Source organism: Eschrichtius robustus, chromosome 6 (genome assembly GCF_028021215.1).
Source record: "Eschrichtius robustus isolate mEscRob2 chromosome 6, mEscRob2.pri, whole genome shotgun sequence".
Classification (NCBI taxonomy): domain Eukaryota; kingdom Metazoa; phylum Chordata; class Mammalia; order Artiodactyla; family Eschrichtiidae; genus Eschrichtius; species Eschrichtius robustus.
The window spans coordinates 139,461,863-139,475,069 of NC_090829.1; the positions used below are offsets into that span (position 1 = coordinate 139,461,863).

The 13,207-nt window shown below is 39.3% G+C and overlaps 1 protein-coding gene across 7 annotated transcripts in view; it reads left to right on the forward strand.

The window, feature by feature from the left end:
• The window catches only part of DYRK1A (dual specificity tyrosine phosphorylation regulated kinase 1A), a 150,185-nt gene that overhangs the window by 21,021 nt on the left and 115,957 nt on the right, over positions 1-13,207 (forward strand). The window contains exon 1 of one of the 7 annotated variants that reach the window (XM_068547079.1): positions 7,503-7,870. The exons of the other annotated variants lie outside the window; for them this stretch is intronic. The gene's annotated coding sequence lies outside the window, so the exon portion shown is untranslated. Of the gene's footprint in view, positions 1-7,502; positions 7,871-13,207 lie in introns of those variants that run through there. 7 annotated transcript variants of the gene reach the window in all.

Consider the following 13,207-nt stretch of genomic DNA (forward strand, 5'->3'; position numbering starts at 1 on the left):
TTAAATGTATTGTGTTTAATGATGATTATGTAAGTCTGTTCACCATGGAGGAAAATTGTATACTATGATTACATTTCCCTCCTTGTATAATTTTGTTTTTCCTGTTTTGTTTTCCTCGTATAATTTTGTTGTGCTTTGTTTTCTAGGTACTAGTGACTGAGTTTTCCTGTACCTTCTAATAGCCTCTCCATATAGTTTTGCACAAATATCAGATAATTAGTTGTCCTGGTCCTCATTCTCACTCACCCCCAACCCCCTCCCTTAAGAACGTTCTTAAGGGGCGCTCCATCAAACTACTCCTGAATGGAATTCTTTTTTTTTTTTTTTTTTTAATTTTTATTGGAGTATAGTTGATTTACAATGTTGTGTTAGTTTCTGCTGTACAGCAAAGTGAATCAGTTATACATACACACACATCTACTCTTTTTTAGATTCTTTTCCCATGTAGGTCATTACAGAGTATTGAGAAAAGTTCCCTGTGCTATACAGTTGGTCCTTATTAGTCTGTATGGAATTCTTGCTCTCTAGGTCTAATAGGGTTCCTTTGTGTATCTCCAACAGGTTTGGGTCTCCTGTTTCCTAGTTCTCTGACCTTTATCTTTCCTGCCTTTATCTTTCTTTTTGCCAGAGCACAACTTTCAGTACTTCCTGAGAAAGGGTGCAAGAGAGGTTAATTTTTTGAGACATCATCTGAAAATATCTTTAATCTGCTTTCTCTCACGAGTAAAAGTTTTGACTGGGTACAGAATTGCAGTTGGAATATAATTTTTACTGAGAACTCTGAATGGATTGCTTCATGGTTTTCTAGCTTCTATAGCAGATATAATTTGTGTTCTGGGTTCCATTAAAAAAAACAGTATGGAAAAGTTAGAGAACATAATGCACTCCCATGTATCTATCACCCAACTTCAACATTGATCAACTTGTGGCCGCTCTTTTTTTTTTTTTTTTTAATTTATTTAATTTATTTATTTTTGGCTGTGTTGGGTCTTTGTCTCTGTGCACCGGCTTTCTCTAGTTGAGATGAGCGGGGACTTCTCTTCATTGTGATGTGCGGGCTTCTCATTGCAGTGGCTTCTCTTGTTGCAGAGCACGGGCTCTAGGCGCACGGGCTTCAGTAGTTGTGGCACGTGGGCTCTAAAGGGCAGGCTGAGTAGTTGTGGCACAAGGGCTTAGTTGCTCCGCGGCAAGAGGGATCTTCCCGGACCAGGGCTCGAACCTGTGTACCCTGCATTGGTAGGCGGATTCTTAACCACTGCGCCACCAGGGAAGCCCTCATGGCCACTTTTAAAAAATTCATAATCCTGTCTACCTCTCTTCCCTTTGATTTTATACAAGCAAACCCAGATGTATAATTTCACTCTTGAATATTTCAGTATATATCTCTAAAAGGTAAGGACTAGTTTCTAAACTATAACCCCAGTAGCATTATCGTACCTTTAAAAGATTAACAGTAATTCTTCAAATATCCAGTTAAAGTTCAAGTTACCTCGATTGTCTCATAATTATATTTTTAAACAGTTCATTCAAATCAGCATCTAGGTAAGGTCCATAAATTGTCATTGATTGACAAATCTCTTAAGTCTCTTAATCTATTGGTTGTTTTTTTCCCCCGTGAGTTTTATTTGTTGAAGAAAGTGTATCATCTGTCTTGTAGTCTTCTGCAGCCTGGATGTTGTTGAATGAAACTCTGTGGTGTCATTGATGTGTTCCCCGTCCCTTGTAATGTATTTCCTGTACTTGGCAGTAAGATCTTGATAAAATTTTGTTTTTTTCTTCTTTTTCTCTGTTTTTTTTTTTTTGAGAGGTGGTGAGTGGGGAGAATACTGCATGGGTGGTATGTTATCTTTAGGAGGCACAAAATATCTGACTTTCTGTGATGTTAGTGGCTACTAAATATTAATATAGATCCATTAAATTTTTAGAAAATTTGGTCCTTTTTATATGAACCCTCCCACTTCCCGGAAGTTTTAAGGATCTGATCTTCATCTGTGGTGTTCTGAAGTTTTGTAGTGTTACCTTGTCTATTTTCTATTTGTTTACTTTTTACCCTTATAGGGAGATATTTTTCAACTTTTATTTTCCATCAGGGTATTTTTTATGTTCTCTGCTCCTCCCCCCCACCCCCCACTAGCATTTTGTTTTTACTTCATGGTTACATATATTCTTTTGCCTCTTCAAGCACGTTCATATTATGGTTAATTGCCTTTTTTCCCCTTTCATGGCATTGTCTCAGTTTCCTCTGGATTCCTGTTTTTCTGCTTGTTTTGATTTCTGTCTTTGAGTTTTGGCAGCTTTCCTCAAATATCTGGCCATCCCTGGGCTGGTGGCTTGTATTTAGGAGTAAGTTACAATAAAGCTGAAGGAAGCTTTTTGTGAGGTTGAGGCTTGTTCACTGAAGGCTTAGTGTGGTGCTTGAGGGACCCATGAATATGAGTAACCCTAGGGCTTTTACTCCAGGGCTCTTGGTGTCTCCTGATTGAAACTGTAAATCCCATGCCTGGGGGAGAGGGAACGTGTATTCCTCTTGCTGATGTTCTGCAAGCAGAACTGGAGAAGGGGACTAGAGTCCACAGTTCCGTATAGAGACTCTTATTCAGTTCTGTTTTTAGTCTTCTGCCTCAAACCAGTTCTCTGTTGTGCTTGATCTTTCAACGTGTAGAGCCTCTTCGCATTTTCCTCAGAGAGCGTGCATGCCTCTGGTCTGTTTGGGGACATGATAGTTGCCAGCCTGTATAGGGTTTGGGCTGCAATTTGGGGTTTTACTACATTTATTTTATATACTTATTTGTTAAAATGAACTCAGGAAAGTTGCCGGTAAAATACAGATAACTTTTATTTCCTGAATCTTTTGAAAGAGAGTTGTTGACATGATGTCTCTTCTTTGTTGAATATTGTAGTGCATGTTTCCTACAGACATTCTCTTGCCTGACAACAATACAACCAACAAAGGCAGGAATGTAACATTGATATATTACAGCTGTCTGATCCTTAAGCCTCCATTCAGGTTTCAGCAGTTGCCCCAGTGGTGTTCTTTATAGGAAAAGGATACAGTCAATCTAGGATCACTTAACACATTTTGTTGTCACGTCTCTTCAACTGTTGATCTAGAATAGTCCCTCAACTGTTTTTTCTTTTACGATATTGATATTTTTGAAGAATACAGGCCAGTTATTTTATAGAATCACTCTCAATGTGAGTTTGTCTGATGTTTCTTTGTATTAGATGTAGGTTAAGCATCTTTGCCAGGAGTATCATAGAAGTGATGCTATATTAATTTCATTGCATTTTGTTAGATGGTGTATTATTGTTTTTCTGTTTGTGCTGTAAGAAAGTTACCACAAATTTAGTGGTTTAAAAAACACACATTTATTATATTACAGTTCTGGAGTTCAGAAGTCCAAAATGCATCTCAACTGGGCTCAAATCAAGGTGTCAGTAGGGCTGCATTCCTTTTGGAGACTCTACAAAATAATGTTTTTCCTTGCCCTTTCCAACTTCTGGAGGCTACCTGCATTTCTTGGCTTATGGCCCCCTTCTCTTTTCAAAGCCAGCTAGTTTGGACCTCGTGCATCTCATGCTGCCATCTCTCACTCTTCTTCCGCCCCACCCTTTCACTCTTAAGGACCTTTGTGATTACATCGGGCCCACTGGGATAATTGAGGATAATCTCAATTTTAAAGTCATCTGATTGGCAAGTTTAATTTCTTCTGCAAACATAATTCTCCTTTGCCATGTAAAGTAACACGTTCACAGGTTCTAAGGATTAGGATGTGGACCAGTCTTGGGGCAGGGGCATTATTGTGCCTACTACAGGTAGCATATGATTTCAGTTCGTTCCATTATTGGTGACGTTTACTTTGATCACTTGATTATGGTGGTGCCTTAAGGCTTATCCATTTTAAAGTTACTTTTCCTCCCTCTTTGTAATAAATATTTTGTGTAGAGATACTTTGAGACTGTGTAAATATTCCATCAGTAATCAGACTTCTTATTTATTCACTTGTTTTATATCACTATGAGTACCTGATTTTCTGTTTCATGCAGTGGGTTGTAATCCATTACTGTAATTATTTATTTTGATGCCTCACTTGTCCCAGATTTTGCTAGTAGAAGCCCCTTCAAGTTTGCTTCTGTGTCCTTTTAGCATATCTCCATCATTTTTTGGAGCACTTTCCAGGCTCATCTTGAACTACTGTCTCAGCCTTGGAATTGGAATTGGCTGTTTTTCCAAGGACCCCCCCCCCCTTTAAAAAATCCTTTATTTTGAAATAATTGTAGACTCACAGGAAGTTGAAAAATAATATAAAGTCCCATGTACCCCCTTCATCCAACTCCCTGCAGTGGAGTTTTGTGTAGCCCTACTACAGTATCAAAATCAGGAAATTTGATATGTCTGGTACATTTCTGTTAACTGCACTACAGAACTACTCACTTTTCATTATTTTTTAAGCTTGCATTTGCATGTGCATATAGTCTTTTGTAACTTATCTATTTCATGTACAGAGTTGTGTAGCTAGCCCCACAATCAAGATAACAGAGCTGTTCCATCACTTCAGAAGCACTCTTTTGCTACCTCTTTGTATTCCCAACACCGCCCTCCACCATTTTGTTTATTCTCCATGTCTGTAGTTTTGTCACTTCAATATGTTATAGGAATGGAATTATACAATAGTAACCTTTTGAGATCAATCTTTTTCACAAAGCATAATGCCTTGAGGTCCATTTGGTGTTATGTATATCAATAGTTAATTCCTTCTTATTGCTGGGTAGTGTTCTGTTGTATGGATTACCAAGTTTGTTCAACCATTCACCTATTGAAGGACATCGGGATTGTTTCCAATATTTTGTATAATATTATGAATAAAACTGCTTTGAATGAGAACAGATTTTCGTGTAAACATTGTTTTCCATTTTTGGGAGTAGAAGTTTGAGAGTGTGATTGCTGGGTCATGTGGTAAGCACGTGTTTAGTTTTGTAAGCAACCACCGGACTATTTTCCATAGTGTCTGTACCACTTTATTGTTCTCACCAGCACTATATGAGGGATGCTGTTTCTCAGCATCCTCCCCACCATTTAGTGTTATCACTGTTTTTTACTTATAGCTGTTCTAATAGGTGTGGTGACACCCTGTTATGGTTTTAATTTGCATTTCTTTAATGACTAATGATGTTGAACATTTTTTTATTTGCTTGCTTGCCATCTGTGTCTCCTCTTTGGTGAAATATCTGTTCATGTCTTGCCCATTTTCTGATTGGATTTTTTTAAAAAATTTTAACTGCTGAGTTATGAGGGTTCTTTATGTATTCTAGATACAAGGTCTTTGTTGGATATGTGGTTCGAAAATACTTTCTCCCTGTCCATAGCTTGTCTTTTCATCCTCTTAAAAGAGTCTTTCAGAGCAAAAGGTTTGAATTTTGATGAAGTCCAGTTTATTAAATCTTTCCTTTATGGATCATGCATATGGTGTCAAGTGTGAGAGCTCTTTGCCTAGAGCTCTGGTTCTTTTTTATGGAGAATGGTATTAGAAACCAAAACCTGAGCATTAGGTGTGCTTGTTGCTCTTAGGGTGTGGATCTTCTCCAGGTCTCAGCGGACATAGAGAATATGTGTGTGTCCTAAGCCTTTCCAGGTTTCAGGGTACATTAACTATTTTCTTTGGTATCTCCAAGTGTAGACACTTAACTCTGTGCCTTCCTTCATTCTCCTAAGTCTACTACCACTGTCTATGTTTTATTTCGTTATCTAAACATTTGTCCATTACTTTCTTTTATTATTATTATTTTTTGACTTCTATACTGATTTTATTTTCATTGGAGCTTTGTGAGAGAATAATTGTAAATGCATGGACTATACACTGTGTTGAATGTGTACTTGTTGAAGCTGTAGTATTTCCTTTTCAGATCTTTTTTTTTGTCTTTATTTTTTTTTTACACTTGTCAGCCTTACCCTCCTCCTACTATAGCTGCTTTCACCCTGATTGTGCTGTTTCGCCACAGCCTGTAATCATCCGTGATTCTCGTTTCCATGTAATGAAGACCAAGTTTATTAAAATATTCAGGTTCTCTTTATAGTTGGACCTCAGCTTACTTTTCCAGTCTTTTTATCTGTAACCCTACCGTATTTGCTCCACTCCAGAGCTATTCTAAGTAGCTTTCATTTCCCCACGTGTGTTATGCTTTCTGCTCCTTTCCTCTCAGTTTTCCTTTGAGGCACATTGTGCTAGTTTTACAGCATTTTCTATAGAGCACAGAGCTTGGCATATAGTGGGCACTGGATGCATTAAATACATAAACAAATGCTGCTTCCTCTGAAATAATAATACCACCCAAACTTTTTATTGACCTATTATCATTTTCCAAATACTACCATACAGTATCTCATTTAATTCTCAAAGCAACTCTGTAAGCCATTATTCATCTTTTATAAATGATGCTGAGTGAAATGTCCAAGGTCATAACTGTAGGAGTTAAATTACATTTAACAGATGTTTGTGTACCTATTTTGTGACAGGCCCTGATTTAGATGCTCGAGACACTTGGGGAACAAAGCAGACAAATGTGCCCTTAATAGAACCAATATTAGAAAGTTCTCCTTGTGGGATGGGTTTTGGGGAAAGTCTTCCATAACCTTAGTTACTCATCTCAGATGTCATCTCTTTTAGTTTCTCCTAGCGCTTCTGGAAAGAGGCAGGAATGGGGTAGAAAGAATAGCTGTGTCTTCTGTATTCTCGTTAGTTCCTTTTTGTGCACAGTTTTATTCTAAGTAGCATTTATAAAATCATTATTTGTATTTGGGGCCTTTGCTAGATTGAGCAGCTTTGGGCAGGGATTGTTTTTTTTCTGGTATCCAGGATGCCTGGCCCATAGTATATCTAATATTCTCAATAAGTGTTTGAACCCATTAATATTAAGACTTATCCGTGGTTGTCATTTACTGATAGCAGGTAACAGTACTTTTCAGTACTCATTAATGCCTCTGTGTAAGGATACAAACCAGTTTAAAAAACTCCACTCTGTATCTTAGCCAGGAGGACATATTCTCAAAGAGATTATCTATAGGCAAGTTTTTTACTGAAGTTTAATAAACTAGTTTGTTTGTGGGTATGTATACGTCTCTAGTCTGGAGATGGAGTCTTGACTCCCTTTTCTCCTCAGTTTTGACCATCTCGTAGGAGTCCTGAGTTATTTGTTAAAGAAGTGTGCTGATACAATATAAGGTGTCAGAGTTTACCAGCCTTTTTCCAGTTCAAGAAGATAAATGATTTCAGATGTAGAGTGTTTACTTTCATACATTTTCCAAACATGTACATTGTAACTTTTCTTCCATGTTTGTTTGCATACAAAATGTTGAGGTTATCTATATTTATTTAATGAACCATGTCAAATCTGAGTGGCTTAAAACAACCAATACTCTTTTCTTTGCTCACAATTCTCCAATTTGGGCAGGCCTTGCCTCCATTCCACATGGTGTCTCCTGGGACTGGAAAGTCTGAGATTTTGGATTCCGGCACATGTGTGGTGTCTGAGACATCTTCCTCCTTGTGACTTTTTCATCTGGTTACCATGGGCTTTCTCACAGCATCGTCTTGGGGTAGTTGAACTTCGTACGTGGTGGTGGATTCCACAGGTGGTGACTGGATTCTGGAGGTGCCAACAGCAGAAGCCACTGGGCCATCTTAAGACTTATGCCTGGAACTGGCATAATGTCATCTTCACCAGATTCTTTAGGCCAAAAGCAAGTCACAGGCCTGTCCAGATTCAAGCAGAGGGGACTATACAAGGTGTGGACACTGGCAAGAGTGGTTTATTGGGACCACCAAGGAACATCCCACTACATGAACCAAGTATTTTTCTGAAGGGGAAAAAGGTGACTTTTCTGTTTTGTTTTTTTATTATCTAATCTGACCAGTTTATGCATTTTATAATGCACTGATGTGATTGTATGCCTTTTTGCTGTAACTACATTCAGATAGCTGTATAATATTAACATAATTTGTCTTATTCAGTTAAACTGTGGTTTGATAATTTTGGTAGGGTTTATAAATACAGATTTGGAGATTGGGTAAAAGAGATAATGAGTACGTTATGGTCTTCTCAGCTCCAAATTACACCTAAATTAAAGTACCAAAGTACTAGATAAAAACTCTGAATATGTACTTTGTGAAATAAGTGATGTAAACCTCCTTTTGGGTCACATGTTACAGTCCATAAAATATCTCAAGTATTTCTCCAGTAATCCTGTGATTGTCCTTTGTACAGGAGAAAGAAGAAATAGATAATCACATCTCCTGTAATTGTAGCTCAAGACTTTTCTTTTTTGCCCCGAACAGATCTCCTTAATGCCGCGAATGTGACAGTGTTTCATTTCATTTAAATAGTTCTCATATTGAGGTCATCCTGTTACTGGGCTTGGGTGTAACAATGGAAATTTGTCAGAAACATTGTGGCTCATTGACCATATACATTGGAGTCCTCTGGAAAGCTTAAAAGAAATGCAGATTTTTGGGTCTACCCCCAGACTTAGCATATCCAAATGTCTGAGAAGGGGTCTGGGTGATGTGTAAAGTTTGAGGATCACATTTTTAGGTCCTGTGACACGCATTCTCCATGGGGGTGATATCACTCCCCAAGGGGGAAAACTTGTTCTTGGGCGTGAGGGAGTGAAAAAAAATCTTAGATATTACAGTAAGTCAGCCTTACCTGACAGAATCTTATTCCATAATATTTAATTTCTCTCATTAAGGAGAAATTTAAAGTTTTCTTCCTGGTGATGGGAATGAAGGAAAAAAGGTTGAGAAACATTGCTCTGTAAGAATTATTCCTGCATAGTGCCTGCCCCACAGGACTTGAGCCACCTCCCCCATCCTGGAAAACCTTAGTATGTGATCTGGATAATTTTTTTTTAATACTGAGGTTTTACCTACACTATATAGATTTTCTTTTAAAAATCCAGAGGGGGAAAGCATTTTACTCTATGGAGTTTTGCATCCAGGCAGATCGATCTTATCCTTATGGACAAAGCACTGTTAGAATGGACTCTGTTCTGGGATTTGGAAACCTTTTAGCTTTCTAACAAAAGCTCTTCCTGTTCTTCAGCTTTTTATCACATAGCTCACCAGGATCTCTTGTATGCCACGGGAAAGGAGGCGTTCCTGTCTCTTCTGGGAGTGAGGCCTGTTCCCATGCCTCTGTCTCCTGTATGGTGCAGGCCCTGGGGGGTCAGGGTGGGTGAGAAGGCAGGACCCCAGTGCCCCTGTTCTCTGGGAAGGAGTGTAGGCCAAATACTGTTACTTGGGTTTACTGACTTCTTTCTTTGCTTTGGACTGGGTACAAATGAAAATGCTTTTTTGGGATGGGGGCTATTACAGGGCAGTAGCAGAAGTAGAAGAGACGTTTCTAATATATTAATTTCTATAAGGAAAACTTCAAATTTTGATTTGAGTATTTCTGGGTCCTTCAGGGTAGTGTTAACGTCTTTGTACTTGTTTTCTGTGTAATTGATCCAGGCTCAGGAAGGTTAAAGGCATAGTACAGCCAGAAAACGAAAGGCCTCTGTAAATCTGCATTCACCTGAAAACACATCGCTTGGCAACTGGCAGATGCTGGGGTAGATTATTTGTTGAATCAATGAATAAAATTAATCCAAAGGTTATTTTAAAAAATGCAGTTCTATTTTCTATGATTTTAGAATCCAGGCTTAACATAATGTTAAAGGGAGAGTGACCTGGGAAGTTAGGAGTCCCAGGGTCCAGTGTTCTTCCTGCCATGTCTTTTAATCTCTAGACTTTCATAGATGATCTTCTAAGAGCCCTTCAGCATCCAACATTTTATTATCAAACACCTTAGAAACGTCCTCAGCTGATGTATTGAATAGTTGTTAGAGGGGATTAGTTCTAGTTGTCACACACACAGTAGCGTATTAGGGTCCACGGTTAAGCTGCTGTAAGTGGGAGCCAGCACTTTGATGGCTCTGAGAACACAGAATCATCTCGAGGTGAATGGCCAGGTTGCGGGGGGTGCTGCCTCAGTGGGTCATCCGGAGACACGTTTCTTCTGCCTTGATCATTCACAGTACCCTAGGGGACGGCCCTCATCTGTGTTGTCCTTGCCCCAACTCACAGGCAGGTGAAGAGACAGAGAAGTGTTCACTCCTTGTCTTAAAAGACCAAAAGTGTCACCCCACGCTTTTTTTTCGCATTCTGTCCATGAAAACTTAGTTGCGTGGCCATACCCAGCTGCAAGGGAAGCTGGGAAGTGTAACCTAGCAGGGCAGTTGTGTGCTTGACTCTATTTATGGAGGAAGGAGATGACTGTCTGCCACACATAGTGTGGATGAAACTGTTCAGCTTTCTTAGTAGTACCCTTATGGGGGAAGCTGTTCACTTAATGTTTTTGTTTAGGAAAAATCTTACAATTAACACAAAGAGGAAATTATTTTGGCACTTGGATTAAAATGCTAAATAGAGTATATTAAAAGACAAGTTTTGAAATTAATTAGGAACATAAAACTAACCAGCTCTAACGGATTATACCTTTGTGTCCTCAGAGTACAAGCCAGGTAAAGAGTCGTTTAATCTTTGCTGCATTCTGTGTTCCTAGAAACACCTAGGTGCACATTCAGTCACAAGTGACATCTCAGTTTTCCAGAGGAGTAGTCCATAGTTCACTTCGGTAAACTAGCCCAACAGAAGGAAGCTCCTTCTTAAATACCATCAGGCCTCTTGGGCTCTGAATTCTTGCAAGTTTGTAAATTTGGCCATGTGTCAAAATCGCCTGGGGCCCTTGTTCAAAATATAGGTTCAGGCCCTATCCTCTGGAGGTTCTGATGGTTATGTCTCTGAATCTGAATTTTTAACAAGCCCCTCAGGGTGACTCTGATGCAGCTGTCAGTGGTACGGGATGTCCACTGCTTTGGATAGTCTGCACCTCAGTTGCCTCACATGTAAAAGTGCAAAATTATACCTACCTGGTTTCACAGGGTTCAGGGAGCATGACATGAGTTGTACTTGAAATTGTTTCATAAATTAAAAAGTATCATAAAAAATGTTAGGTGGCATTATAAGTTAAGTCTGTGTCAGGTATTGTGCTAATTTATTTGGTAAATAAAGTTAAGTGTTCATATCTCCCTTTAGAAGTAAGCTGGGAAATTACTGTGAGATAGAAATCTAGACTTCTTGATCCTTGCCTAATTGAACAGGGATTCTGGAAAAGTTATCTGCTCAGCATAACTACCAGTAGCAGAACAAGCCAGATAATTTACATACTTTTGTTTAAACATAGTGTTAAGATACTGTATATCGACTTGATGACTTCATTGTCATCTGTGTGGGAAACTGTGCTTTGTACTTTGGCCTTGAGTATGATATAATCTCTGCCCATAAGGAAGTCACAACCTGGTAGAGAAGACAAGACTTATAAACAAATCACAATACCATTATTAAGAACATTTTCTTCTTAAGGGATGAATTCTACAACTGTTACAAGGCAGGTTCTGAATATGATATTCAGGTTCAGAGGATGGGAGAGGTCACGTAAGGTGAAGAGCACAGCTTGAGACAGGAGGAGTGACTTCCCTTTTTCTTTCTACCCCAGAGGGACCAGCCTCTGTCAGGTACTAGGAGGACTCTTCTCTCTCCCCATCTGCAGTTGCCTGGACCTTGTAAGGCAAGTAACATGATCGAGAAGCTTGTGAAGGTTAAGGATACGTTCCCTTCTCTGAAGTAAAGGGAAGTGGAACTAAACGTGATAATGCAAACCATGTGCTAGGCACTTATGTATATCACCTTAATCACTTCCAACAGTTCTGTGAGTTGAGAGAGGCCGTGTCCTTTAGTGGAAGGAGCCTGGGACTTTAAAGCCTAGAAGCAGTTGGTAATGTTGGAGCCAAATCTGGCTTATGCATAGATGTTCAAGTAAGTGGCTTCTTCCTGGTGAAACAACTTGACAGGACATGTCAGACTATTCCTTCCTTTCAGCATGTTAGGTTTGCCTTGGCTTTGACAAGGGCATGGCTGCTGCTTAACCCACTGAGATGTTACGGGTGGAGGTCTGGGGGTTCATTATTAAGCTGCAGAGTAAAGGAAGGGGAAGAGTGGTATAGAAAACATGCAGTATATGGTAGTAGGGAATCTTGACAGGAAATACAAAGGCTGATTTATCTGATAATGTACCAAAAGTTGGGGATAAAGTAGTGAAAAACACAAATACAGTTTGTGCCCTCATGTCATTGACAGCCTAGGTTTGACATTTTAACACTTGCTGTTTGTGATAGAACATGTGGAAGCTTTCTTGAACTGTTACAGATTGGATAGCTCAGTATTGGGTTTCACTGAGCATGAAAGTGGTGGGGATTTTACACTATATGTTTTCCAGTGGTTATGTCTTTTTAAATCTTGAAGGAACTCACAAAAAAGCAGTAAGATTGCAAATCATTCCAAATGAGATGTTGACATAAATCAAGCGTACTTTTCCACATCCTCCAAGAACAGAAGTACAGATTGGAGCGTTTTTCATAGGTGACATTTGTAAATGTATGTATTTTAAGAAGATTTGAAACTGTCTTTCTTACCTCTTTGTATTAGTTTCCTGTGGCTGCTGTAAAAACGTCACAGACTTAGTGACGTAAAGCAACAGAAATTTATTCTCTCCTTGTTCTGGAGGCCAGGAGTCTAAAATCAGTACCACTGAAACGAGATTGAAAGTGTCAGCAGGCCCAGGGGGTCTCTAAGAGACAGTCTCTTCCCTGCCTCGCCTAGCTTCTGGCGGCTGCCAGCATTCTTTGACTTGTGGCTGCATCCCTCCAACCTCTGCCTCCATGGTCGCTCTGCCTTCTCCTCTTCTGCCGGTGTGTCGCGTGTCCTTCTGCCTCTCTCATAGCACACTTGTAAAGGCATGTAGCTGAGTTTCTCTTGTGAAGGAGGGTTTCTTTGTGTGTTTGTAATTACTTTGTGTGAGCTCTTCTTCACAGGAACTTCTGAAGGTGTTCTGTGTATCGAGGGAAGTTCATATCTGTGTTTAAATATTTAGAGTCAGTGACACTTTCCACTTCCCATTCCCCATTTCCCAAGTGTAATAACGGTGAACACTATCATGCTGTTTACCTGCCTCCCACTTGGTGCAGTTGTTGCCACATTTTTTTCCTCCTACATGTGTTACTCCTACATATGTTACAATTTTATGATTTTCGCTTTAAGCACATTTTAAG